This window comes from Equus quagga, chromosome 2 (genome assembly GCF_021613505.1).
Source record: "Equus quagga isolate Etosha38 chromosome 2, UCLA_HA_Equagga_1.0, whole genome shotgun sequence".
Classification (NCBI taxonomy): Eukaryota; Metazoa; Chordata; class Mammalia; order Perissodactyla; family Equidae; genus Equus; species Equus quagga.
In genome coordinates, this window is record NC_060268.1 from 99,286,186 (window position 1) to 99,312,959 (window position 26,774).

Here is a 26,774-nt window from a genome sequence, read left to right on the forward strand (position 1 = left end):
ACAGGAAGTAAACTATAACAATATGAAGCCAAATAAAGTGTGTCTGTTCAGCTCCTCTAAAAAACAGATGTGAGAGACTCAGTGGGGAAAGGCTAGTGAAGGACAAGGGAGTGGAGGCAGCAGGAGGCAGGAAGAACAGTGAGTGCAAAGCTGCAATGCAGATCTGACAACTGTACAAGGAGAGGGAGAAGGAAGAAGAAATGGGTAAGAATCTCAGATTTTAGAACAGTCCTAGGAAAGTTTAAGCTGGACCGATGTAGATTCATTAAGCCAAAGTTCCCATGTGAGGGGGCTTGCATTCCACAAAAATGGTACTGGTGCCCAAGTAATGCTCAATCCTTAGCAAAGAACAGCCCAGTAGAAGCATAGCCTCTGCATGAACATGGCGGTGTGTCAGAGGAACAGCACTGGAAGCTCCGGGTCCAAGCTGTCCGACTCAGCCTTCTTTGAAGGAGATCTGAGCAGCATATTGACTTGGTGACAATGCCAGTTACACTGCCAAGTCAACACAATTGGGGCAAGGAAGTATATCCTCCCACGGAAGTAGGGCAGAGAGTATTACTGAAAATAATATCGAATTTACAATAAGGCATCACACAAATCAGGCTTCTCTTGATTTCTCTGACCTCATTTATTACCACTGTCCTCTCTGTAGTTCCCCTCTAGCCACACCACTCCTTCATTTTTGCCAGAGTGCACCAGGCATGCTCCTATCAGAGGAACTGTGCCTGGCTGCTTCTTTTTCTTTTTGAGGAAGATCAGCCCTGAGCTAAAATCTACTGCCAATCTGCTTTTTGCTGAGGAAAACTGGCCCTGAGCTAACAGCTCTGCCCATCTTCCCCTACTTTATACGTGGGACGCCTGCCACAGCATGGCTTGATAAGCAGTGCCTAGGTCCGTGCCCGGGATCCAAACTGGTGAACTCCAGGCCACTGAAGTGGATCACACGAACTTAAACACTATGCCATCAGGCCAGCCCCTGTGCCTGGGTGCTGTCTGCCCAGATGTCTGCCTGACTCTCCTCCTCATTTCTTTCAGGTGTTTATTCAAATATGAAGTTGTCAGTAAAGCTTTCTCTAATCACCTTTCCTAGAATCTCAATCCCCATCCACATAAACCATGCTCCATAAATTGCTTTTAGATCCTACCCCCATTTCCAGATGCAGACTAGACTAGTCAAGGAAAAATGCACATAAAACATTACAAATTCTCAAATTTTGCTGCTGCAGTCTCCGAGCTGATGTAGGCAGCAGGTAATCTAATTATTCTTAGAAAGTAGCACCATGAATAATTTAACAAGTGTTTGCCTTCAAGAAAATATTGAATTCAGGACATTTTGCAAATAATTCAATAAACAAGAACAAGCACTACGATGGTTCCTTTTTAGAGAAAATGTGCATATGCAAGGAGAGGCAGCGCCTCTTCCCCCAGTGTTTCCCCCGCCCCCACTGACGACAAACTAAAAATACTAACAGGCTGGATCTTTGATCATCAGATGCGAAGACTTGACTCTGGCCAGCTTGCTGCTGCTACCCAGCGTGGCAAATAAGTGCCGGGATGGATGGTCTTGGGAGTCCACTTGGCTAGGCAATAGGACCCTGTATTTAATCAAATATTAATCCAGGTGTTGCTGTGAAGGTATCTTATAGATGTGGTTAACATCTGTAATCATTAAACTTTAAGTGAAGGTTATCTTCAATGATCTGGGTGAACTTCATCTAATTAGCTGAAAGACCTTGAAGGAAAAGTGAAGTATCCTCAGGATGAAAAAATGCTGCAATTCTGCCTGTGGACTATATATGTATATGTGTATACATATACACACATATATATTAGAAAGATATGTATATTACAGATATATAATCTATCTATATAATATAGTACAGATATGTAATATATGTCTAAAATAATTATATATTATAATAATATTATACTTTTAAATCTTATAATATCACATAATATCATAACAGAAATACCTATCTCCATCATACCGGTTCTGTTTCTCTTGTACAACTCCGACTGGTACAGGTACCAAATAAAACCTTTAAGGTTAAAAATATATCTACATTTAAACTCTCTGCTTACAATGGCAAGAGGCCCTTAAGGACTTTGATGGTTTGCCCCTCGGCACTCTGGTCAGGTGGGTCTGCATAAAACAGAAAGAAGTCTTCTCAGTCAAGAACAAGAACAAAACCTTTTAAAATATGCTAAGCACTATACTAGATAATTTACACTCGGTATTTAGAATTAATCCTTTCAGAAAATGCATACTCCCATTTTACGGAGACGTCAGTGCAGGGTTTGCTCAGAGAAGGCGCTGCGATGTGTGGTAGATGTGAGAGGGAGTCACGCAGATCTGGGTGGAGGTCCCAGCAGCTCCGCCATATTAGATGAGCAAGGCAGCCGCCTTCAGTTCTCCGAGACTCTGTTTCCTCATGTCGGAAACGGGAATGACAAGTGCTCTCCCACTCTGGTAGTGGTTGTGAGGACTCAATTAGCATACGAAGGTGCTTAGTTGTGTGTCAGGAACATTGAGGGTGTTCCACAAATGTTTGCACCTTAATATTCTAGAAACCAAGACATCATACCTCAACCACTAGTAAGCACCCCGCCTATCCCTTCCTAGCCTGTCCCATGGGCCTGCAGAAGGCACAGGAGTAGCCCTGAGGCTGCATTTCCCCATCAGGACAAATGGATTCTCTCTCTTAAATGACCAAGAACAGCTGGAAGGAGTTCCGTCCACGGCCTTCTCTAGAACTGCTTTAATCTCTGCCTTTCTAAATGTACGTTTATAAAGAACAGATTTAATTCATTTGAGATTCTGAGCAAATTGTGGCAAGAAAAGACTACAAGATCCCTGAAAAAATGTTCCTCTGGATCTGTAATGGGACTGCATAACACCCAAGGTCAAAACAAAAGGAAACTGATCTCTCTCTGTTATTTGATAGCAAATTACATTCCTCTTCTTTATTATCCTCCAAATGCAGTCAAATTTTACCTTTGAAGTAGTGGTGATTTTTTGTTTTTTTCTTGCTTTCATTTCTCCAAGAGGGGAAAAAATCCAACAATACCCAGATTTTCACTTGGGTGCTGTTTTCCTCTCAACATGAAAAGGTTGGACTTGCTGCTGAAAGGAGAGTACTCATGAATTGCAAAAGCATGCTTTCTGATAAATACTTCATCATCTCTGAAAGAATAAAAGCAATGAAAAATGCAATAAATTCCGGTGTGGGAGGAAGAAGCAGGCTAACATCTTGCAATATTAACCTCAGAGAAGTGCATATACTAGAGAGCTAAAAGTGGCCAAGTCTTGCTTAGTACTCTGGCATCTTACCTGGGCAGGTACCTGCTGTTCCTCAGAGCTTTCTCCACATTCAGCCTTCCCTCTGCCTCCCCTTCTCACACATCCCCAGCAGGGATACACACTGAACTCTTAGTGTAGAGAGACATTTTGGCAACAGTCAAGTGTCTTTGTGTAGTGTTGACCAGAGTTTTAAGCCAGGCTTCCAGGTGTGCTGGCTGATTGCCTGCATGGTATGGACAAGCCGCTTAACCTCTCTCAGCTTCTACTTCCTCATCTGCAAAAGAAAGACAATATATAGACCTGGTGGAGAGTTGTGAGAATTAAGAGAAATAACGTATGTGAGGAATTAAACCAAAGGCATGGCATGCTGTACCATGTTATCTATTTGTATTAGTAAAATCACTATTGTTTTTGTGGTTGTTGACATACTGTTTGAGGACTTGGGTTCCAATGTCAAACAGACCTGATTTTGAATCCCAGGAATAGCTCTGTGTGACCTTGAATGAGTTCTGTAACCTCTTCATGTTTTAGTTTCCTCACCCACATGATTGGGATAACATCACTTCTCTCATAGTGTTGCTGTGAAAATTCAGAGGTAAATATAGAAAGTTTAATATGTATGGTTATACTTAATATAAACCCCAAGATACACTACTGTGTTAGATATAATTATCACTAATGTATCTTTGGAGAAACTGAGGCTTATAATATTTAAGAAAACCACACACAGCCACTCAGCTTGTTGAGGAATTTGAATCCTGTTCTCTGTCACTCCCATGCCTGAGATGGTTCCATGACAGAGCTCAAGATAAGGGTCTGTAGAGCAAAACGGAGAGTCTTCTTGACTTCTTTTTCTTTTCTCACACCACACCCAATCCACCAGTGAATTTCTCAATTTGATCTTCAAAATGAGTCCAGAATCTGACCGCTTGACACCACCTCCACCACATCCCATCGTCATCTCTCACCTGAGCCATGTAAGAAGACTCTGAACTGGTTTCTCTGCCCCAAAATTTGCCTCCAAAGCTTGTTCTCATCACAGAAGTCAGAGTGACCCTTTGAAAATGATAATGAGGCAGCTCAATAACCTCTAATAGTTTTCAGAATAAACAGCAGAGTCCTTCCCATGGCCTACAGGGCTCTAATGACCTGTTCCCTGTTGACCATCTGACCTTCTCTTCTGCAACCCTGGTTTTGCATCATTTTGTTCCAGCCACACCAGCCTTCTTCCTGTTCCCCAAACATACCAAGGACATTGCTGCCTCAGGACCTTTGCACTGTATGTTACTACTGTCCTGAAAACTTTTCCCAATATATCAGCTTGATTGATATCCTTGTTTCTTTCATGTCCTGCTCAAATGTCACTGTAGCAGAGAGGCATCCTCTGACTACCGTGTATATGAAACAGCACTCTCTTCCTCCCTCTCTATCTGTCGTTACCCACTTTATTGTCTTCCACACTACATAGTATCACTTGACCTCTCTCTATCAGCTGAATCCCAGAAGCAAAGTCTTTGTTCTGTTCACTTCTCATCCCTAGGGCCTATGACAGTGCCTGGCACATATTAAACACTCATAAATATTTATTGAATGAATGAACATGATAATCACCTGATGCTCTGCATGACTATATAGCCAGGAGAAAGGGTTGACATATCGGGTTTTTCTTGATTCCTCAAAGAACCACTGGAAGGAAATTGAGGCAATAAAAATATGAACTTCTCGTGGGGATGACCAGACAGAATTCTATTCTCCTTCCAAGTAATTCAGATATTTAATGAATATAACTTTGTCCTTCCCGGAAACTCCTCAGAGGCATAGAAACAATGTTAAGTCTGTCTCTACTTAACACCTAGCCAGTACTGACAGCACAGCCCCGAGAGTCTAATTCTCAATTCAGGTTAAAAGAACTGCAAAGAATGAGAAATGTGATGCATAGAATTAAGGAATTTGTAACCAGTTGATTAATTTAGGGTTATTCATTCTAGGCCATAAAGCGATAAATGAAGTAGATGATGACTGCTTGCAGTAAATTTGGTAAAGTCATGCAAAAAATAAATAACAAAGTGAGTTCCTTATTAGAGTTTTTTATCTAGAAGAATTTTCTAAGCAATGACATAGAAAAAAAATCTATCCACCAGGTGTCAATTTGAATACATCAGATAGCAATGTTTTATCCGCCAATCACAGCTTCCCTACAGTTTGCTAATCTCCTGAGACGGATGCTGAAAGCTGCATTAATTTAGGCTGTCAACTGGATTTGCACCATCAGAATATAAAATGGTATGTGCTCCAGGATTCCTTTAGTAGGAGAAATTGAGAAATCCCTCATATGTGGGGCCTGCATTCTTCACAGACACAGATCATAAACAGCACAGTAGAACCGAAGTAATTTATTTTTAAAAATACAAGAAAGAAATGTGGATATTTTTCAACAGGAAATAACTGTTCTATCAAATAGTTCTTTTTTTTCCAAGGAAATTATTCTGTTTGAAGACTTCGAAAATGACCAAATGAGAGTCGTGTCTATCCCAACCCATTTGCCAGACAACTATGTTTTTTCTGGAACTGAATTCAGCTCTGGAAACTGAGGGCATCGTAGCACTGTGCCTTCGTAGGAGGAAAATATTGATTTTAAAATTTTACCAGCACATACAGATTGATATTGCCAAACATCATAAAAATGAGCTTACAACTTTAGGATTTGGGTTGGTGAGTATGTCAATATGAAGGCAAAAGAAAATAAGTGAAGGGTAAAATAGCTGGTGGAAAGAAAGAAATAGTAAAGGAAGTCGAAGGCCCCTTCTACACTGAGCAGTGTGGTAAGGCTATTAGGAATCAGCCAGAGTATGATAGTCATCCCGGCTTCCATTAGAACACCCTAAGGGATGTTCACAAAATGTGACTACTCAGTCCTCCCTGACAGAGGTTCTCACCAAATAACATGAGAGTGGGCAGCCGTTAGCATATTTTGCAGACTTGTATGGTGATTGTGAAGCTCAGCCAGAATGGAGAGCCACTGCGCCAACCCAACCTTGGAAATGCAGAGAAGTTGAGTGACAGTCCAGAGTCATAGGAAGCCAAGACTAAAACCCAGTTTTAATCTCTTAATTTATGGTTCTTCCTCCCCATTCAATGCTACTATTTCTGTATCTAACCTGCAAACTTGATTAGGATTCCATGGTCAAAACTAGGCTGCCATGACATTACCATATCCTCTGAAATTTGGAAGACAGCCCTGAAGAGCAAGTATTGGTAGGTATATCAATCACTAGGGGTCTCATTCTTAAATCGGCAAAATATAGGTGTTTTAAAAACAAAGATAAATCAATCCAAAATCTTATTCTCAAGAACTTGAGGCTATATTATATTCAGCACAATGTGTGCCAGCCATCTCTTTCTCTAACACCCCACAATGCCAGGACTATGTGTTGCCCCTAACAGTAGCTCAGTAGAAAAACACCAAATACAGGCAAACTGACAAGGGGAATAACCCTATCAGAAGGCAGGCACTTTCTGTGGTGGCCCTGGACTTTTATTGCCATGGCTTTGAGATTTATTTGAAAGGAACTGTAAATCCTCATCAGGATGCACCTACGCACCCCCAGATCTGTTTGGACAGCCAGATGATCCAAGTCACAGCCAATCTTAAAATGTTAACTCAGAAGCAGAAATGTGCTGGAAATGAGTTTGAACTGTTTTCAAAGACAGAAGCGTAAGATGTGCTTGGAACACTAGTCAAGGAGCAGACAGGCAGGTCCCCCATGACTCCCACGTGTGCCTTCTCTTGTCTTCCATCACCAAACACATTTCTGTTCTTTTACTATAGTAGCATAACATTTTCTTCCCTACACAGCCATGTTAATAGGAAGTTATTCTTTATGTGATTTCCCCCCTTTATAAATGCAGTCAATTTCCATGGTCTATCTATTTACAATAATGTGTATTTATATTCATGACAATTTAGAGTATAAGGAAATACTGTATTTTCATATTAACTAATGTAGAAGGCCCTCAGCGGAAATTTTAATGGGAGAGTTGAAATAAGTTTGGCTCTAGAGGAATAAATATTGAAGCCAGCTAAAGTGTTACTCATTTATCTTCTTTAAATATTTCACAAGATTTGTTTTCACCTCTCTTTGCGAATGCTGGCGTCAACATTACCTTAGGAATGTGTTTCTGAACCCTCGAAGAGTTGCAGGCACTGATTAGCTTGCTGTGTTTATACATGTCAAGGAAAATATGCGTTAAGCCCAACTCTGCAAGACAAAAAAGTATGAGACCACTAAATGTAGGTAACAGTGGCCAGGAGTCTAACAACACGAGAGAAACACCATAGCAGTACTTCCTCTCATACAGTCTCTGTGCCAGCACTGGGAGCCACTTTGTGTGTGTGGTTACAAATAATGTGTCAGTTAGCATCACAGAAACCAGCATCCCCATTTTGTTGGTGAGAAAACCAAGACAGGGATACTATGACTTAAACGTTATCTACCTAATAATTGACTGAGTTTGTTGTTTTAATTTTATGAAGCCAGAAGTTTAAATTTTGGTGAAATATTAATGAATTGAAAAGTATTGCAATTATCTATCAAAGTACCTCATAAAATATCTTAAAAAGTCTCTCCTCCCCATAGTTAACCATCTACCAAGATACTGAATGTTCAAGAGCTAGAAATGAGGTCAACTGCTTCACTTTGCAGTGATGGGCCAGAGAAGATTATAACTTACTTAAGATTGCATGATTATTTAGTAGTAAATTAATGTTGACAACTAGTCAATGTAATGTTTTGCTTAGCTAAGATTTTCTTAGTGTAGATACTTTCTTTTTTTTTTTCGTCATCAGGTCTTTATTTATTTATTTTTTTGGTGAGGAATATCAGCCCTGAGCAATATCTGTTGCCAATCTTCCTCTTTTTTTTTCTCCCCCAAGCCCAAGTACATAATTATATACTCTAGTTGTAAGCTGTTCTAGTTCTTCTATGTGGGATGCCACCACAGCATGGCTTGATGAGCAGTGTGTAGGTCCGTGCCCAGGATATAAATCCATGAACCCCAGGCCACCAAAGTGGAGCACGTGAACTTAACCAGTCAGCCATGGGGCCTGCTCCTAGATACACTTTCTAAGCTGCCTCTTGGTTTTGTTTAACAGATAATTTGAATGTCGATTTTGGACATTTCACTAAGAGGCAGAAAAAAAATTACAATTGAGTGTCTGTTATTTCACCAATAGTTTTTATAAATTATAACACCTAGAATGAACACTATTGATCGTTTTGTCTCTCTGTATTGTCCTCTGCCTCCTCTTAACTTTCTTGTCCTCTCTACATGTGAGTGAAGGAATCTATTCACGAAACCATTGATATGAGTGTTCTAAAGTTTCATTGTATGTAGAAGTAGAATAGTTCCAATATTGGTTATGCATGCTCAGAGGCTCAAAGAAATGACATGGCACTGCAAAGAAACAGAGTTGCCAAGAGTGCGGAGCCATGAAGATCACAAATGTGAGTTTCAGGTCCCACTGCCTCACCACACACACACATGCACCACTTCAGCTGGGTGAGTTTGGGTTATTTGATCTTGGTACCATTTCTCAAATGCACCCTGTAGGATATAGGGGGATTTAAATGGAATAATGTATATAAAGGAACTATCTCAGTACTGGGCATGTAGTACTAAATATGTCAAAACTACATAGCTTTCACAAAAACTATTTAGTGTGCCTCTATTACATGTCAAACATCATCCTAAGAGTTTTCATTCATTACTTCATTTAACCTCAGATGCTGAGGCCCATATTCTTCACCACTGTGCTAAACTGCTCCCAGTTGCTGTCAAATGTAGCTCTAGAGTCTGACAGATCATTGTATCATTATTTTTGTATCATTGTTCTGCCTCTCAGAAGCTGCGTGAAAAGGGTAGACTCTTGTTTATATGCGGGGAGCGGGGGGTCTGATCCTCATATCAGCAAAACATAAATATTTATACCTCCAAAAGTTCTTCTGAATTTTACTGCTTGTCATAGGGCAAGTACATAAGCATTTAATGTGTTTCATTAAATTTATCCATGCTCAATGGTAATAGACATCATTATTTCACATTTCACTGAAAAAAATGACAATATATAATACAACACTTGCTTATCACATTTATCATAAGACACATTGTTACTTCAAAGATGTTAGAATGTGTAAAAAGAAGTATGCATCAGAATCAATGAAATGCAGTAATAATCACTAGTTTCTGTTCCAGGAAATGAAGGCCACACCCATTTCCCATGAAAGATTTGTCCACATTCTTTGAAAGGAGTGTTCAATTTATTATACACTGATGAGTTAGACCCAATCTCCATCCAATTCTTCACTCCCTTGCAGCAGTTTTATACATCTACACATTTGTCCTGCCCTCTGGTGGGTCTTTTGCACCCCTTGACGTTGGATTTGTCCTTGAGACTCGATTAGGTTAATGCAGGATTCCTCAATGTCGACACCAAGTTGAATTTTGGGTTCCATAACTGTTTCTTTTGGAGGGCTGATGTTAGCAGCATCCATAGACTCTATCCCCTAGATGCCAATAGCACCCCAACCCTCCCCCACAAGTTGCAACAACCAAAAATGTCCCCAGATTTTGTAAAATGTCCCCTGGGCAAGGGATAAAACTGACCCTGTTGAGAACCATTGAGTTAACAGGACGTTAGGGGACCCGACTTGAATAGCGGCTTGAAGCTTGTTTGCATGATGAGATTTCTCCGCTTGCACTATGGTGCGCAAGCAGGAGAAGACCTTCCTCTGGTTTTCTTCCCCTTCGACCTGCTCTCCCTTCACCCTGAGCCCCACCGTGGAGCCCAACCCACAGCCCAAGGCAGACTCACGGGCTGAGCCCAGCCCTAGACTGGCCAATCCCATCGCTTTCATTTTCTTGGTTTCTTTCCTTTCTTTGGCAAGAATATATCCTCTGGTAATTCCCTTAGAAAGACTATATTCATACTTTCATCATCAGTTTTTTTTTGAAAACTCTAATTCTAGATTGGAAATCATTTTCACCTGCAATTTTGAAGGTATCACATCGTGACCTTCTCCCTTCCAGTGTCAGGTGATCTAGCACGTAAAGATGTCCACTGTTATTACCTTCCCAGTCCTCTGAGAAGTCTGCTTTTTCTTTTCCATGCTAGGGCTTCTTGAGGACTCCTCTTTATTCCCAGGGTGCTGAAATATCATGACAATATGCCTTGGGGTGCTATTTTTACATTTACTAATCTGGACAGTTTTTGAGTCTTTTCCCGATAAACTTGATTTTTTTAATTAATGGGAAACTATCTGGTATTATTAGTTATTTAATCCACCCCATCCTTTTCTCTTTCTTCTGTTTTTGGAACTCCTGTTAGTCAGTTGTGGGATATATTTTGTCTTTTTGTTCTACTTTCTATGGGATTTTTTTCTTACCTCTCAATCTTTCTATGCATTTTAAAATTTTGCACATATATAATAATTTGTAAGAACTCTTTGTTATTTTTTTCTTTTTTAGTATTCTGTAGTTTCTTGTTTCATGGATTCAATATATTATCATCTCTCTCGGGACAGTACAAATAGATATATGATGGAAATAAAGTGCTATTGTTATGTATACCTTTTATGCTTTTTTTGAGTTACTTTTATTTCATTTATTTATTTATTTTACTTTTATTGGGCTCTGTCTTTCATGTTGTAGATTTCTTTATATACTTGTTGATTCTTGGTTGTTCGCTCATACCTGAGGGAAGCATTGGAAAGCTCAATCGACACTTCATGTTTCAGGGTCTCTGAATGTTTTCTTTTGTGGTAGTCTGTGCTCTGGAGAGAAATTTCCCAGTCTTCTGCCTAGAATAGAAGTTTCACTGCTATATTCTGAATCTGAATAAAAATGGTGGTGGAGAGAGAGTGTCACCATTCCCTTGGACAATTTTAATTGCATCCTCTGCTTTCAGTATGGCGCCTCACCTCACACTTAATTTCCACTGCTATTCCCAAATCCGGGACCTCTCTGATTCATTTTCTCCAAAAATAAGTGCTCTTTGGAACACATTTGATTTGGAATTGGAATTTCCTTGCTCTTTTACTTTCATACATTACTGGAGTGTGTATGGAGGAGAAGGAGGACAAATGGCTTTATTATCACATAGACAGTAGTGGGGTAACCCCCAGGATGGATGAGATGAGAAAGAGGATGGAAAGTCAAAATGATCTTTACACATTTTACACATTTCTCCTGGTTTCCAGCCCCAAGCCTGCCCACAGCTTCTCAAGCATCTAGTGCCTCCAGTTCCAGAGCCTGTCTAAGATTCTACACAGGAACAAAGTTGTTTTCTGTTGGCAGCTGTCCCTGCAAGGAGGAAGTTTCTCTTCCTTCCTTAACTGTAACCTTAAGAGATTTTCAAAAAGGAGTCGAGATAAGCAATTCTATTTAATTCATCAGATTTAACACAAAGTTGGGAACAACATTTTTATAAATGACATAAGATATACATGGCATGCTTATAACTTTTGAGGATGACACAAAGGTGGGAGAAATATATAATACTGAATAATCAAATCAGGGATCCCAAATTTCTCAGCAGGTTGAAACAGTGGTGCTGAATCTCATAAATGCAATTTAGCCAAGGTGAGTATAAATCCAGTGAGTAACTTCAAAAAAATCAATTGCACAAGTGCAAGATATGCAAGAATATGAAAAACTCTAGAAGTTTAGTGAACTTGAAACTCACTTTACATCATCCAGTGTGCCAAGAGTGTTGAAAAGGCCAATATGCTCTTAGAGTGCCTTAATAGAAGTAGAAGGTCAATTGCTCTGTGTATTTTTAAGCACACTTGGAATATTCTGGGTGATACACTTTAATGAGGTCCTGATAAACTAGAGTATATGGAGGAGGAAGAGGACAAAATGGCTTTAGGACTTGCTGTTTTTCATTTGAAATAGCTGGTCAATTTACTCTAGAAGAATGAAAACCCACAGGGGAAGGATAGTTGCTTTCAGATATTTTAAAACCCAATATATGGAAAAGAGTAAACCTTTACCTAACATAACCATTGAGAGCAGAATTCATGAATGACATGAATGAAAGGCCACGTTTGGCCCATTATGAAAGAGAAATGTTGATCAAATCTGGATTACTGATGGATTAATGATAGTTAAAAATGGCGGTATGCTGTCATCTCCATGCTTAACATTAGAAGGCTGTATGTCAAGAGATTTCCCAAGGATGCTCACTTTGTACCAATAACAAGGCTAAGTACTTCCCAATTAGGCCAGCAGCAAGAACTTTTATTATTCCCATTTTACATTTGAGGATAAATGAGATTAAATAATTTATCCAAGGTCATAGAGCTAGGATTAAAACCAAGTCATTTGATTCTCTCTCTTAATCCTCTTGGTTACAGAAGTCTCAGACTAGTATGAAGCTTTCCTAACCATTCTCTACCCAGCCCAGACTGCCAATCCCTACCCTTCTCATCCCTTTTCCCCAATGCCTGTGAGCTCTGTGCCTTCAATAGTTCTCTGATGGGAAACTCTTCCTAAACATTGGAAAGATGGAGAGGAAATGAACAATGATTTTGCTGGCCAGAGAGGTTGGAGTGCATCAGCAGCTCGAAAGAGCACAGCCAGCATCCTAAACCCCACAGTTAGAGACTCCCACAGAGCCCAAGGGGGATCAGAGCCTCAGGCACCAGAGGAACAGAGAGGTCCCCCCAGGGAAGATCTGAGGACATCTGGGAAGCCTACAAAGGTAAACATTTGCCCCTCAGGACCCACTCCTCCTACAGGGAAGAATGAGGGAGCAGGGTCCAGGGAAACACTGGATTTCTTGTTAGTCAAGCAGAAAGGCACTGAAGCATTTAAATTTGGTGCTTTCTGCAATTTTGATGTATTCATTCTCATTGGTAAAATGGCCCACCAGATATGCCTTTATACATCTTGGCTTCAGTTATGGATAGATTCAAATTCTCTCCTAGAGAGAAAGAATTTGAAACCAATCAAAAGGTGTAGTGAGGAAACTACCAAGGTAGTCTTTTTGTACTCCATAAAATTAAGAAATGCCCACATATTTTGCATTTGAGGTTGATCTTCTCAGGACATCAGTAGCCCTCTGAGGCAAATGTTGCTGAACTCTATACTCCAGCCTCAGGCTTATCTCTCCCCAGGTCAAAATATCTCTGTTAAAAATGAAAGATGACCACCGTGTAAGCAAAGATCTTTTTCTGTAACCATTTCCAAATTTACTGATGAGTTCTTCCTGTTCTTAATGGAATATATTTATTTATTTTGTGAAATATCGACTCAATGCATAGTATTTTCTGCCATGTTTTTCATCACTAGAAAGGAGACTTTCACTGAGTCTACAGGGAATTATGTCTTTTTAAATTTATGATGTTTTAAAATATGTATGTTTTTCTGAATCGTATCCGGCCACTCACAGCCTTACATTTTTTATAAATGACTGCCTGGCTTGGTTTGGTACGAAATGGTTAAACGTACAAATCCCTGGCTTTAACAGCATAAAGATAATTAAAATTAGGACATAAGAAAGGATCATGAATTCAGTGACAACTGCCTGGTGGTGTGTAGGGTAGAGTTACTTCCTCTGAAAACCGGAGCAGGCTGAATGACCTTCCTGACAGCCACACAGCAGGGGAAAAGCAAAAACGTGGCCCATCTAGTCCGCTGTCTCAGGAGACTGCTCTTTTCACATGGAAATAGAATACACAGTTCTTACAGGCTGCTCCATCAGCATTTATTCGCTTCCTGCTGGGAAAGGGCCAGCCATGTTAGAGACACTGAAATACAGGCCCATGTGACAAAGAAACAGTCTCTCTTTGGACACACCACTCAAGGATGTTGTGCCAGCCCAGGGTGTGGGAACAGCGGTATGAGAGGGGAGAGGATGAAGCCAGATGGAAAAGGCTTTGCACAGCGTTGGCATATGCAGCGATCCCTTGCAGGGTGCGGAACAGATGAACAGCGTGCTACGTGTTGGATCTCAGAAGCATCATTCTGGTATTCCAACAACCCATGTTGCAGACGGTCTAGCCCGCATGCGATCAGTTCTAAACTGGCTCCTTAGTCTGGAGACTTCCCTCGGTTGACTCCATGCCAAGAAAGAATCTGGTTTGACTGATGTAGGGGGCATTGCTTCTTGATTCTGGGATCATTATGAATAACAGTTCTGTCACAGCCTCAAAACAGAGAAACGAGCAGATGTTTTTAATGCAGTTACCTCAAGCCCTCTCTTCCGTTAGCAATTCCGCAGTGTTCTTAGGTCATTCAAACATCAGTGAAAAGTGAGGCTTTGAGTGGTGAAAAAACCCGATGCCTACTTATGTGGTTTAACTTCCATTCCCTCCTCTAAAGAAGAACCACCTTGACACTTGTCTTGTTGGGACTATTTTTCAGAAGACAATATCAGTGATCCCTCTGGGAAGTTCTCTTGGGTTGATTTGACTCCAAAATATGATATTTGCAAAAAAAGCTTTGTATTTTATTTCTCTTGTGTTATCTCATTTCTGCCTTAAACCAACTATTGCTTATGTATTATTATTATTGTTCCTATTTTTGAAAAGGTGGAGACACAATGCTCAGAGGGATAAATTATTTTCATTGCAGAAATATCGTTAGTCAACAGAAATTGGACTTCAGCAAAGCTATGTACTGACCACAGGGCTCACACCACTTCTTCTAAAGATCGGTGGGCAAAAAGCACAATTTATGTATCAGGTGTTTATATGCATATACGAAGAAAAGATGTTTCAAGTTAATTGACAATTATACACGTTTTCTGAGACACCAAAGACTTTCCCTCATTTTCACTGGCTTAGAGTCTATTTTTTAATCTAATAGAACTTTGACAGGAGAGTGGCATAAAGACACTAAGTGACCCAAAAGTAGGAAATAAACATACTCTTCCAAGGACAAGTGCGTTTCTGTGCTAGAAGGCAGTGTGCAGGAACAGAGTGAGGTACTCCCTGGCCTTGTCAGGCCCCTGGTGTGTTTATCCAATTCTCTCTGCTGTCTCTGAAGTCAAAGCGAGGATATAAATTTATCACCCCCACCGAAGTGGAAGCAGGGGGCAAATGCACAAATGAGAACAAGATGAGAGTTTGAAATACAAAATTACACAGATATAATTTTATAGCAAGGAACAACTTTAGGAGTGGACAGGAGGATTTTTATTTATAAACGTGGAACATTCTAAATGCAGAGAGACCTGTCACACGTAGAACATTGTGGTGGGGTTTCCAAACCCTTAATGGCGTTCATTTTATTCCCATTATCCTCTGGAGTAGAACAACATACTAAACTGATCAATAAGAAGCTTGGGCTTCCTCAAGATGTTTACAGAGGTTGTTGAAGCTGAAGAACATGAAGTGTTCTTTTATTTTCCTGTTGACTCTTACCTTGTCTGATTTCTCTGCTTTTTTTTTACAGCTTTTCCAGCGTTTTCTTCCTAGTTCTGAACAGCAGGTCTTGAGGAGCGGGTTAATCACTTGTAGATCTGCACATTATCACAGTCATTACGAAAAGGCGTGTGGTTATTCAGAAGGAGGGAAATGCATGCATCCTCAGACAAGGAAATTCTCAAAAGTACTTGCTTTTATACTTTTGATTCAGCCCTACACTCTATTGGATCCCAATCTAGAATATACACAGCAGACCCTTTCACAGAGACTGACGGTAGGAACAGGTGCTTTTCTCCGTGTCTCTGGGATCTCATTTCGCTTCTCTTTAATCTGGTGGGTGGCGAGGAGTGTGGAGAGAAAGGCGGAAGGTAACTAATTTCGGAATGCTCTCCTATTCTGTAATTATACACCAGACAGCGAGGCAAGAATGTTCTCATCCTTTCTAATGTGCTGCTATTGCTACTGTCATCTTGCAGGAATGCCTATATATCAATTTCCAGGGGCAGAGGCAGGTCTCAAACTCAGAGCCTCTGATTACAACTGAGTGCTATTCTTACTCAGGATTCTTCCGTTTGGAAGTGTCAGAAACCCAGCTGAAACTATTTTAGGCAGAAAGGAATTGACTGGCTATACAAAAGATGGAAATCTGGAGATAAATGGGTGGCTGGACCTCAGAAACGTGAACGTGCCCAGGACATTCTCTGAGTCTCCTCCTTTCTCTCTGCCTGACAGCATCAGTCATCAACGGGATGCGTCCGCGGCAGCCCGTAAGCCACTGATGACTCCTCCGTCTCACATTTCCAAGCTCCATCATTAGAGAGACTGAGATGGAGGCTCCGCCTCACTGTAAATGTCCTCGGGGAGTTTCTGATTGTCCCTGTTCAGATCATCCATACACCAGTGAACTGTGCCTCTCAGGTAAATTATTATGATTGGCTTTGCTTGCTTAGTCAGATGCCCATCGATGGTAGAAAAGAAAGTGTCAGCTGCATGAAATAATTTGGACCCCACAGATGGCAGGGGCTAGGAGTGGACGCTCCATCTCTGACACTGCACATGTTTGTTAATCTGGCAAGGCTGCCACCATTGGCAGCGGTTCTGATCTTAGAAAAGACCATCCTTTTGGGATGAATCCATGACTGCTGGCTTCATTTGTAAAGTACCACATCTCACTTGAGTGCTTTGCCCATCCATACTGCTCCATCAAAAGTTACCAATCACATTTTTCTTAGAATGCAGGAGAGCAGCCCCAGCTATTTCCCTACTTCCAGATTGCCACTGAAGTGAACAAGACAGGAGTGAAAAGAGAAAAACCATCACTGGCATTAGCAATGAGGAAATCTCAGCAGCCATGTACCAAAAATTTTAAAAATGTTGACTTGAAAAGTGCAATTGGATTAAATTGAAGAAAGTTTTGCAACTTTCCCTAAGGCCATAATGACAGTTTCACCAGCTTCTCCAATGCAATCCCAGATAAACACGTGTGCTTGATCACAGCATCATGCTTGCTGTACACAAGAGGACACAAGAAAGGGGCTCTAGTGCACTTCCAGTGGGGTGGTTGCCTTAACCTTCTCCGAAGGGGAAATTCTGGAACCACTTCTGTCTTAAGTGATCAAAGAATTAAGTGGGTGTGAGCCTGGAAAATCCTTATACTCTGCAGTCTAGAAGAGATGCCTGATAACAAGGAGGTGAGAGGGAAATGTGATGGCAGACTTGAGGAGGAGAAAGTCTTTAAAGAAATAACCATCTGGAATCCGTCTAGGCTGGGGGTCTCATGGCACAGCAGTGGCAACAGAAAGCCTTTGGTTTCTTTGTGCTCAGGGTGGCAGCGCTGAGCTGGGGGTGAAGGTGCATCCTCCTGGAAGACAAAGTGACAGCCGGCAAACACCTGGCCACACTTGCAAAGAGCTGGGAAGATGGAACTTCCTTCTTTCGGAAAAGAGAAAGAAACTCTTTAGAAGGGAAACAGAGCCCCCTATAGGGACTATACTGTGAATTCACATACATCATTTTTTCTCTTTCTCCTAATGTGAAAGATTCAAACAAGATTCTATGGCTGTTCAGTAGAATCCACCTGAGATCCCAGCTGGTTCTCTCTGTGGTTCTCAGCTTTAGCTGAACAATAAAATCACCTGGGAAGCTTTCAAAATTCCCAATGCTCAGGCCACATCCTAGTCCAATTAAATCAGAATCTGTGGAGGTGAGACCCAGGGCTCTGTACTGTCTATAAAGCACCCTGGATTCCACCGTGCAGTGAAGGTTGAGAACCGCTGCCCTAAATAAACAACAGGTAAATAAATCTCACCTTCTGCAAGAATAAGCAGAGCAGGAAAAATCACCAGAATGAAAAAAGCTACTGCAACCCAAAACTATAGGGAGAAATGGAGGAAACAGAGAAAAAAGCTGGCAGGGGGTTCTTGAGTTTTTAAAAATATTTAACTTTTATGTATGGCATTCTTTAGAAAAATAATGTATTGCTTGCTCTGAAATACCTTTCTCAAGTCAATCATGGTTTTCATTCTTTGTCTAATGAATAAAGACATTGAAACATTTCAAGGTGAAATTGCCTGTCTACCAAACATACATTTTAGCAGCAACTAAATGTCTTTTTAAAAAAACATTATTTTGAAACTGTTGTCTTTTTTTAAAAAAAAATATTTTATTGAGGGCATATTGGGTTATAAGATTGTGTAGTTTCAGGTGTACATCATTATATATCAGTTTCTGTATAAACTGAATCGTGCTTACCACCAATGGTCTAGTTCATATCTGTCACCATACATATGTGCCCCTTTACTCCTTTTCACCACCCACCCCTTCCCTCTGGCAACCATTAACCTATTCTCTTTGTCCATGTGCTTATTTATCTTCCACATATGGGTGAAATCATATGGTGTCTGCCTTTCTCAGTCTGGTTTATTTCACTTAACATAATACCCTCAAGATCCATCCACGTTGTTGCAAGTGGGACAATTTTGTCTTTTTGATAGCTGTGTAGTATTCCATTGTGTATATATACATCTACTTTATACACTCATCAGTTGATGGGCACTTAGGTTGCATCCATGGCTTGGCTATTATGAATAATGCTGCAATGAACATAGGGATGCAGAAATCTCTTTGAATTGTTTATTTCATGTTCTTCGGATAAACACCCAGTAGTGGGAGAGCTGGATAGTATGGTATTTCTATTCCTAATTTTTTGAGAAATCTCCATATTGATTTCCATAGAAGCTGCACCAGTTTGCACTCCCACCAACAGTGGCTGAGGCTTCCCTTTTCTCCACATCCTCTCCAACATTTGTTATTTTTTGTCTTGTTAATTATAACCATTCTGATGGGTGTAAGGTGATATCTCATTGTAGTTTGGATTTGCATTTCCCTGATGATTAGTGATGTTGAACATCTTTTCATGTGCCTGTTGGCCATCTGAATATCTTCTTTGGAAAGATATCCGTTCAGATCCTCTGCCCATTTTTTGATTGGGTTGTTTGGTTTCTTTACATGTTTGAAAATTAACCCCTTGTCAGATATGTGATTTGTAAATATTTTCTCCAAGTTGGTGTGTTGCCTTTTTGTTTTGATCCTGGTTTCCTTTGGCTTGCAAAATCTTTTTAGTCTGATGCAGTCCCATTTGTTTATTTTTTCTTTTGTTTCCCTTGCCTTAGTAGACATAGTATTCAAAAAGATGCTGCAAAGACTGATGTCAAAGAGTGTACTGCCTATATTTTCTTCTAGGAATTTTAAGGTTTCAGGTCTTACATGCAAGTCTTTAATCCATTTTGAGACAATTTTTGTGTATGGCAAAATATAGTGGTCTACTTTCATTCTTTTGTATGTGGCTGTCCAGTTTTCCCAAAACCGTTTATTGAAGAGACTTTTCTTTCTCCATTGTATGTTCTTGGCTCCTTTGTTGAAGATTGACTGACCATAGATGTGTGGTTTTATTACTGTGCTTTCAATTCTGTCCCATTGATCTCTGTGCCTGTTTTTGGACCAGTACCATGCTGTTTTGATTATGATAGCTTTGTGGTATATTTTGAAGTCAGGATTGTGATGCCTCCAGCTTTGATCTTTTTTTTCAGGATTGATTTAGCTACTTGGGGTCTTTTGTTGTTTCCTATAAGTTTTAGGATTCTTTGTTCTATTTATGTGAATAATGTCATTGGAATTCTGATTAGGATTGTACTCAGTCTGTAGATTGCTTTAGGTAATATGGACATTTTAACTATGTTTATTCTTCCCATCCATGAGCATGGAACATCTTTCTATTTCTTTATGTCTTCTTCAATTTCTTTCAATAATGTCTTGTAGTTTTCAGTGTATAGGTCTTTCACCTCCTTGGTTAAATTTATTCCTAAATATTTCAGTCTTTTTGTTGAGATTGTAGATGGCATTGTGTTCTTGACTTCTCTTTCTGCCAGCTCATTATAAGTGTATAGAAATGAGACTGATTTTTGTAAGTTGATTTTACAAAGTTACTCTGTAACTTTGCTGTAGTTGTTGATTATTCCTAGTAGCTTTCACATGGATTCTTTAGGGTTCTATATATAGAATCATGTTGTCTGCAAACATGAAAGTTTCACTTCTTCCTTTCCAACTTGGGCTACTTTTATTTCTTTTTCTTGCCTAATTCTTCTGGCCAAAACCTCCAGTACTATGTTGAATAGGAGTGGTGAGACTGGGCAGGCTTGTCTTGTTCCTGTTCTCAGAGGAATGACTTTCAGTTTTTCACCATTAAGGATGATGTTGGCTGTGTGTTTGTCATATATGGCCTTTATTATGTGAGGTCCTTTCCTTCTATTCCTATTTTATTGAGAGTTTTTATCATAAATGTATGCTGTATCTTGTCAAATGCTTTCTCTGCATCTATTGAGATGATCATGTGATTTTTATACTTCATTTTTTCAATGTGGTTTATCACATTGATTTCTGGGTGTTGAACCATCTGCATCCCTGGTATAAATCCTATTTGATCATGGTGAATGATCCTTTTAATGTATTGCTGTATTTGCCTTGCTAATTTTTTGTTGAGTATTTTTGCATCTATGTTCATTAGTGATATTGCCCTGTAATTTTCCTTCTTTGTGTTGTCCTTGTCTGGTTTTTGTAACAGAGTAATGTTGGCCTCCTAGAATGAGTTAGGAATTATTCTGTCTTCTTCACTTTTTTGGAATAGTGTGAGAAGGATAGGTATTACATCTTCTTTGAATGTTTGGTAGAATTCTCCAGAGAAGTCATCTGGTCTTCAACTTTTGTTTTTTGTGAGGTTTTTGATTAATTGTTTCAACTTCTTCCCTTGTGATTCGTCTATTCAGATTCTCTATTTTTTCTTGATTCAGTTTTGGGAGGTGATATGAGTCTAAGGATTTGTCCATTTCTTCTAGGTTGTCCAATTTGTTGGCTTATAGTTTTGCAAAGCATTCTCTTATAATCCTTTGTATTTCTGTGATATCCTTTGTAATTTCTCCTCTTTAATTTTTAATTTAATTTATTTGAGCCTTCTCTCTTTTTTCTTACTGAGTCTGGCTAAAGGTTTGTCAATTTTGTTTATCTTCTCAAAGAACCAGCTCTTAGTTTCATTGTTCCTTTCTATTGCTTTTCTAGTCTATACTTTTATTTCTGCTCTAATTTTTATTATGTCCCACCATCCTCAGTCTTTGGACTTTGTTTGCTCTTCTTTTTCTAGTTCTGTTAGGTGTAGTTTAAGATTACTTATTTGAGATTTTTCTTCTTTGTCAAGGCAGGCCTGTATTGCTATACATTTCTCTTTTAGTACTGCTTTTGCTGCATCCCAAAAGAGTTGGTATGTTGTGTTTTCATTTTCATTTGACCTTAGATTTTTTTTGTTTTCTCCTTTGATTTCTTCATTGATCCAATGGTTTCAGTAGCATGTTATTTAGTCTTCACATATTTGTGAATTTCATAGCCTTTTTCTTATAGTTGATTTCTAGTTTCATATCATTGTGGTCAGAAAAGATGCTTGATATGATTTAAATCTTTATATTTGTTGAGGCTTGCCTTGCTTCCCAATATATGGTCTAATCTTTGAGAAAGTTCCGTAAACACTTGAGAAGAATGTGTATTCTGCTGTTTTTTGGGTTGAATATTCTCTATATATCTATGAAGTCCACTTGGTCTAGTATCTCACTTAAGGCCGTTGTTTTCTTGACTTTCTGTCTGGATGATCTATCTATTGATGTAAGTGAGGTGTGGAAGTCCCCTACTGTTGTGTTGCTGTCAATTTCTCCCTTTAGCTGTGTTAATAGTTGCTTTATATACTTTGATGCTCCTCTGTTAGGTGCATATATATTCATGTGTGTTATATGTTCTTGGTGGAATGTCTCTTTTATCATTATATACTGCCTCGTTTTTCTTTTACTATCTTTTTTATCTTGAAGTTTATTTTGTCTGATAGAAGTATGGCAATATCTAGTTTCTTTTGCTTGCCATTGTCTTGGAGTATCATCTTTCATCCCTTCACTCTCAGCCTGTTTGTCTTGAGAGTTGAAATTGTTTCCAGGAGGCAGTGTATTACTGGGTCTTGTTTTTTAATCCATCTAGCCACTCTTTGTCTTTTGATTGGAGAGTTTAATCCATTTACTTTTAGAGTGATTATTGATATATGAGGGCTAAATACTGCCATTTTATCTCATCTTTTCCAATTGTTCTATATTTCCATTGTTTCTTTTCCCTTGTATTTCTGACAGCCATTTCAGTTTGGTGGTTTTCTGTGGTGTTTTTCTGTTTTCTCTTTATTTATAATTTGTGACTCTGCTTTGATTTTTTGTTTACTGGTTAATGTGAGGTTTGTATAAAAGATCTCATAGGTGAGATAGTCCATTTTCTGAAAGCCTCTTATCTTCATTAGCCTAAGCAGGTTCCATCCCATTCTCTTCCTCTTCTGAGTCATCGTTGTCACAAATTCTTCTCTTTCGTGTTATATGTTTGTGACTAAATGAAGTGTTTATAGTTATTTTTGATGCTTTCCTTCTCTTTATCTTTTAGTTTAAAATTGCTTACTGTCCTATTCTGATATAGAGCTACAACTTTCTGATTCTCTCTATTATCTCCGTGCTCAAGGTTTCGTGAACTTTTGACTTTTTGTTACAGGTAGTGGAGTTTCCTTCATCATTTCCAGCAAGGGAGGTCTAGTGGTGATGGACTTCCTTAGCTTTTGTTTATCTGGGAAATTCTTTATTTCTCCATCATATCTGAGGGATAGTTTCACTGGATAGAGTGTTCTTGGCTGAAAGTTTTGCCTTTAAGTATTTTGAATATATACTTCCATTCTCTCCTATTCTGTAAACTTTCTGCTGAGAAATCCACTGAAAACTTGGTAGGAATTCCTTTGTAGGTTATTTTCTTCTGCCTTGCTGCCCTTTATATATTTTCTTTGTCATTGACTTTTGCCAGTTTTAATATTATGTACCTTGGAGAAGGTCTTTTTGCATTGATGTAATTAGAAGTTCTATTGCTTTCATGTACTTGTAAGTCCAGTTTCTTACCCAGGTTTGGGAAGTCCTCAGCTATTATTTCTTTGAATAAGTTCTCTGCTCTTTTCTCCCTCTCTTCTACCTCTGGAATACCTATAATCCTTATGTTGCGTTTCAGAATTGAGTCAGACATTTCTCAAAGAATTTCTTCAATTTCAAAAAATCTTAGTTCTCTTTCCTCCCTGACCTGAAGCATTTCTATATTTCTATCCTGTAAATCATTAATTCTGTCCTCTATAACATCTGCTCTATTTTTTATGGGATCTAGATTTTTTTTTTTTTGTCTCACTCATTGTGTTCTTCATATCCAGAATTTCAATTTGTCTTTTTATTTAGGATTGCAATCTTTTGGTGAAATATTCCTTCTGCTCATTTATTTTACTCATAAATTCATTGAACTGCCTTTCTGAGTTTTCTTGCAACCCATGAGTTTCTTTATGACAAGTATTTTGAATTCCCTTTTATTTAGATTGTAAATTCTGTGAGTTCAGGGTTGGTTTCTGGAGACTTATCATTTTCCTTTTGTTCTGAAGTGTTCATGTAGTCCTTTGTGGTGTCTGATGAAGTGATCTTTTGCTGGCACATTTGTGGTAGTATCAGGTCACAGATTCTACCTGCCACCACTGCTGGGAGCAAGAGCTATGTTTTCTGATCCTGCCCTGTCTGCTGGAAGTTGTGTGGGTAGGGATCCTCTGCATTTTTCCCATGCTGACCACCACCTCTCTGTGGGTTGCACTGACATGGGGAGGGCCTCTATGTTTGGCAGGGGAACAGATGAGCTGCTGCATGCTGGGTAGGAGGGGTGCCTACCTGGGCAATGAGCCACCCATTGACTGCTGTGCTCTATGGGCTGGGTGCCTTCTGAGCAGGTGGGGTAACTTCTCACCTTCACTGTGCTAGGAGGGAGGGGTGACCATGTTGGGGCTGAGCTGCCATTTGGTGGATCCTGTGGTTTGCTGTGCTCTGCAGGTGGGACACCTTCTCACCCGTGCTGCACTAGGGGCAAGGGGCACCCATGTGAGTGCTTAGACATCTCTCAGTGGGTCCTGTGGTTTGCTGCGCTCAGTGGGGTGCCTTATGAGTGGGTGAGGGCACCTGCTCACTGTACTGTGCTCAGCAGGTGGATGCCCATGTGGGGCTGAGCCACCACCACTCACTGGAGAGCTTTACCACCGGGGGGCCAGCACGGCACACTGGGTGCTCCCAGGGGCCAGGCTGCAACTCCAAAAGCATTTGCACAACATTGGCTGTCCTTGCTTCCTCTGACAGTTGCACCAGCTGCTGTGTGAGGATCCAATACTTGACTTGCTGCTGCTGGGAATGGGGAGGGGTGTGCTCACCTACTTCCACTGACCCTGGGGATGCAGTCCCCCAACCTTCAGATGCATAGCTCTGTGGATCTCTCACATGTACTGTTGTGCTGTGCAGGGAATCCTCTCCTGGTAAATAAATGTCTATTTAGTTGTAACTTAAAGATGAGAGACCAAGGGACAACTCACTCCACCATGATGCTGACGTCATCTCCCAGCACTGTTGTCTTTATCTGAAGAGTAGCATCTTTCCAGTTATTTGAGACCCTAATTTATTTGAACCTGATTATTTTAATTTAAAAAAATATAAAAGTAAAAAATGAAGTTACTAGTCATAGGTAGCATCAACATATATATAGAATAAAACTCAGAGAAAGATTGAAACTGTTTTATGTCCAAAGAAATGCGTCTTTAGCCTCAATTGGTCACTGGATAAACATAGTCAACTGTGTGAGGAATTGTGAGGGAAAATAATTTTGAAAATTAAAAATCTGGTATAAAATATTTAAAATATGCCTTTGAAATTTGTGACTGAAGGCTAATGTCAGGAGAAATTTTAAATGATATATTTGGCTCTCTGAGAACTTATAAAATGTAAATCTATCTTTTCAAATTATACATATTTTAACTCATATATGTTTTCAGGAATGCGTTATGTATGAAATTAAGGAACTGGGTAAAATTCAAGGAAGCAGAAAAAATAGAAGATAGCATTCTAAAGATTGTTTTAGGCAATGACACATGAATTGAGTGTAAGTAGTTTATTTGGGAGATAATGCCAGGGAAAACCCAGGGGAGTGAGGAAATGAGACAGGGAGCAGAAGGAAGCCATGAAGTATGTAGCATCAAGCACATTACCGCTGTGGTCAACGGGCACCTGATAGCATTGAGGACTCTGTGAACCACCATAGAATGTGTGCCTCAGAGCTCTTCCACTGAGGAGCTGGGGGCTGGATGTTGATCTATTAGCGAGGTCTGCTGCCAGGGCCACTCATTCCTTGGCACTTACAGCCTGCTCCAGCCACTGGGCATGGAGGATGGAGCCCCCACTCCCTAAGTCAAAGAGTCGCATGTGCCAGCAATCAGATGAGCACAGAGAGAACATATGTGAGACCATGAAAGCATCTCCTAAACATGTGTTTTGGAATAAAACTAAACAGGGGTCAGCAAACTTTTTTTGTAAAGTAGCAGATGGTAGATATTTTAAGCTTTGTGTGCCACATATGGTCACTCTCACAGATTTTTCTTTTTCCTTTTTTTCCCCTCTAACTATTTAAAAATTTAGAAACATTCCAAAACAATGACTGTGAGAAAACTGCATATCAAACTACAGAGGGTGTATCCAAAGAGGTACTCTGAGGAAAATTCCAAGTCTTATTCTAAAGGGTTTGACATAGACATTCTTTTGCATGTTATATGACCTTTGATGGAGTTAGGGAAAAACTTAAAGGAATTCTTCCAAACAATTCTTGTAATTAATATAAAAACTGAAAAAAAGGAAAGCCAAAGTTAATACTGGAAATTTTTTTTCAAATAAGGATCTTTTAATTTGTTGAAAAGATACTCTAGTGTGGAATACTGTGTGAGATATATTGCATAAAGGCAAGAAAGCACAAAAATTTTCCATAAACGAGAGATCTGAAAAATCTTGAATTCAGCATACTAAGAACTGAGTTGTTCTATCAAAGTTTTCTGCTAATTCTAGTAAAAAGGAAAAACAAATAGCAACTAACAAATTGGGAAATTGCAAAGGACAGATGACCAAGAGTATTCATCTGAACTACAAAACTATCCATTACAAATCTACAAAAATAAGACTGGCAAGCCGAATACAAATATGAAAAATAAGAATTATAATTGGTAATAAAATAATTTTAAAATTTCTCAAGCTCATTTTTAATTATATTTAAGCAAATGCAAACATTAAAGATATATAATTTTCCCTCATCCAATAACAAAATCTTTTTTTTTTTAAATGAGAATTTTCCATCAAGGGAGGATATTGACACTTTCATACATTTATAGTGATAATGTAAAATGTTAAACATTTTCAGAGAGTCAAATGATAAGATATATTAATGTCCTTTCAATTACTCAACCTAATATTTCTGAGTATTTCAGATGAAGACATACAAACAAGTATATTCTTTATAAAATTGTGAAAAGGAGGGCATAAATTTAAATTATGAGAATTGACTATGAATAAAATAACTTTCAGGCAATGGAAGATCAC